Source organism: Aotus nancymaae, unplaced genomic scaffold, assembly GCF_030222135.1.
Source record: "Aotus nancymaae isolate 86718 unplaced genomic scaffold, 86718_ANA_hifiasm-v0.15.2.pri h1tg000010l, whole genome shotgun sequence".
NCBI lineage: Eukaryota > Metazoa > Chordata > Mammalia > Primates > Aotidae > Aotus > Aotus nancymaae.
In genome coordinates this window covers 14,884,247-14,888,106 of record NW_026988421.1, presented here as the reverse complement: position 1 = coordinate 14,888,106, position 3,860 = coordinate 14,884,247, and positions in this window count along the sequence as shown.

Sequence of the window (3,860 nt, the reverse complement as noted above, 5' to 3'; positions counted from 1 at the left end):
GAATAGGTAACAATTTATTATGTTAGTATTTAGGAATACTTCTAAGATTTAAAAAAAATTAAAACCCTGGCCGGGCGCGGTGGCTCAAGCCTGTAATCCCAGCACTTTGGGAGGCCGAGGCGGGTGGATCACGAGGTCAAGAGATCGAGACCATCCTGGTCAACATGGTGAAACCCCGTCTCTACTAATACAAAAAAAAAAAAAAAAATTAGCTGGGCACGGTGGCGCGTGCCTGTAATCCCAGCTACTCCGGAGGCTGAGGCAGGAGAATTGCCTGAACCCAGGAGGCGGAGGTTGCGGTGAGCCGAGATCGCGCCATTGCACTCCAGCCTGGGTATCAAGAGCGAAACTCCGTCTCAAAAAAAAAAAAAAAAAAAAAAAAAAAAAAATTAAAACCCTAGGCAGAGGAATCTGAAAACACAATCTTGAATAGCAAAATTGCAGGCACTGTGAAGAGTTAAAAAGTATGGGCTCCAGAGTTAGTGTGTCTAGGTTCAGATCTCAGATTTACCACTTCTTAGCTATGGGCATGTTACTTTTCCTCTTCGTGCCTCAATTTCCTCATGCATAAATGGGGTAAGAATAATATCTAGCTCCTAGAGTTGTTTTGAGGATTGCATGAGTTGATATTTATAAATCTCTTAAGATAGTGTTGAGCACACAGCATGTGTTCAAATGTGAACTATGGTGAGGCTCAGGTTGGAAAGTTATTAGAGAAGGTCTGTTTGTGTAGCCAGAGGCAGTTTCCCCAGGAATCCAAATCCAACCAGGCATTGCATTCATTTTGGTAATTATTTCAACTAGCCACAAGGAGGAATACACTGGTGAAGAACCAGACCTGCCCAATGGGACCTGCTCTTACAGGAAAGTCAGATGCCTCCTGAAGTATACCTGATGTGGGCGTCCCCTCTATGTCACCCCTGAAGACAGTGTGCTGAGAACATGGGAAGGAGCCTTATGGCTCTCTGGCTAGTCATCTTCTGGCAGTTCATTCCTGTGGACTGTGTGGTTCCATTCTGGGTCTGCTGCCACATCCCTCATTATACATACAATTCACTCACTTTAAGTGTATAATTCAGTGATTTTTAGTGTGTTCACAAAGTTATTCAACCACCATCACAATCACTTGTTGAATATTTTGTTACCTCCAAAAAGAAATTCTGTATCCATTAGCAATCACTCCTCATTTCTTCAGAGGTTATACTTAACCACTACACTTAAATATACAATTATCTGAAAGATGGCTCATAACTCACTCGGGATGGCTGAGTCCCAAGATAAAAATGGGGAATGATGGGAGATAATGTCGGTGAGGCGGCAAAGGTCAGATTTTGAAGAGATTTGAATGACCTGGGAGTTTGGATTTTATCCTAAAAGTACTGAGGAGACACAGAAAGGCTTTAAATAGGGAAGTAACTCCAAAATATTTATTAGTTTTCACTCTAATCTTTATTATTTCTTCCCTCTTGTTTGCTATCAGTTTATTTGGCTCTTTTTCTAATGTCTTAGGGTAGTAAGTTAGACAATTGATTTGAAGTCCTTCTCCTTTTTTTAATATAGGCATTTTACAGCTATAAATTTTCCTCTGAATACTGATTTAGCTGCATCCCATAAATTTCAGTATGTTGTGTTTTCATTTTCATTCATGTCAAAGTATTTTCAAATTTCTTTTGTGATTTCTTTGATCAATTGTTTAGGAGTGTGTTGTTTGATTTATGCATACTTATGAATTTCCTGAATTTTTTTTTATTGCATTCCATTGTGGTCATAGAACATACTTTATGTGATTGCAATCATTTTAAATTAATTGAGGATTGTTTTATATCAGGGCTTATGGTCTATCCTGAAGAATGTTCTATGTGCATTTGAGAAAAAAAATTATGTTCTGCTATTTTTGGGTAGAATATCCTACGGATGCCTTTTATATCTAAAATTTTATTTACAGTGTTGTTCAAATCTTCTGTTTCCTCATTGATATTGTTCCTAGATGTTATCCATTATTGAAAATGGGGTAATAAAGTCTCCTGCTATTGTTGAATTGTCTATTCTCCCTTTATTATTATCAGTTTTTGCTACAGGTATTTTGGGGCTTTGTTGTTAAGTGCATATGTATTTATAATTCCTTTTTTTTTTGAGACAGAGTCTTGCTCTGTCACCCAGGCTGGAGTGCAGTGGTGTGATCTTGGCTCACTGCAGCCTCTGCCTCCCGGGTTCAAGTCTCTGCCTCAGCCTCCCGAGTAGCTGAGATTACAGATGTCTGCCACTACGCCCAGCTAATTTTTGCATTTTTAGTAGAGATGGGATTTCACCATTTTAGCCAGGCTGGTCTTGAACTCCTGACCTCATGATCCACCCAAAGTGCTAGAATTACAGGCATGAGCCACTGCACCCGGCCTCATAGACAGCTGGAGTTGCTGTCTGCATTGTATCTTTTTTTGCCATCCTTTAACTTTCCATCCCTTTGTCTCTTTGAACCTAAAAAGTGTCTTTTGTAGATAGATAGACAGCAAATAGTTAAATCTTGTTTTATCCAGTCTGACAACCTCTGCCCTTGGATTCGATTCTTTGGTCTATTTTCATTTAATGTTACTGTTGATATAATTGGATACATATCTGCCATTTAAATTTGTGTTTCTATATGTCTTAATGTCTTATGTCTTTTTTATTCCTCTGTTCCACCTTTCTGATTTCTTTTGCATTAAGTGGATATTTTCTAGTGTATAATCTTAACTCATTTTATGATTTACTTTACCATAAAGTGTATTTTATTAATGGTTTTTTAGGTCTTGCAATATACATTTTTTCATAATCTATGTCATAAATATACTAACTAAATTCCAATGAGATACGGAAGTGTTGCTCCTAGATAGCTCTATTCATTCTTCTGCTTTTTGTACCATTATTATTATGCATATTACGTCTGTGTTACAAACCCAACAATACACTGTAATAATTTTATAATTTCATAATATGTCCTTTAAAATAAGAGTGGAGCACAAATATATACACACACACACACACACACACACACACAGAGTTGGTTATATTAACCTTCTTATTCACTGTTTCTGATTCTCTTTCTTTTTTCTGGTGGATTTGACTCACTGCTGTCATTTTCTAACTCTGATGCAGCTTTGTTTCCATCTACTTCTTTGAGCTGTTACTGTCAAATATTTTACATTTCTTTATTTTGTAGCACCAACAATGCAATTATGTACATGTTTTATACAAGTAAATTTTATATTAGTCAATAATAGAATGGAGAAGGTATATACAATTATACTGTATTTTATAATTACATTCATAATCACCTTTATTGGCACTCTTTGTTTTTTTCATATAGATTTTAATTACCATCTGAGGTCACTTGCTCTCAGCAAAGTTGAAGAACTAACTTCAGCATTTCTTGTAAGGCAGTTCTGCTAGCAAAAAATTATCTCCATTTTTATTTATCTAGGAATGCCTTCACCCCTAATTTTTGCTAATTTTGCTAGACATAAAATCTTTGACAATTTAAAATTTTTTCAGCCTTTTGAATATGTCATACCACAGACTTCTAACCCCCATTATTTCTGATGAGAAATTAGCCATTAATCTCATTGAGTTTCCTTTATATGTAATGAGTCTCTTTTCTTTTTCTGCTTTTATTTTAACATTTTATCTATGATGTGTCTTTAGATCTCTATTTATGATAACAGGAGATGTAAATTGATACTGTCCTGAAACTACAATGTATCTTACCCTTTTTATGCTGAGTATGTGATCAAATTTTTAAGTGTTTCATGTGCATTGGAAAAGAATACATATTATGCATTTGTCTGGTGCAGTGCTTTATACACAAGCTTTTTTCAGGTAAATAT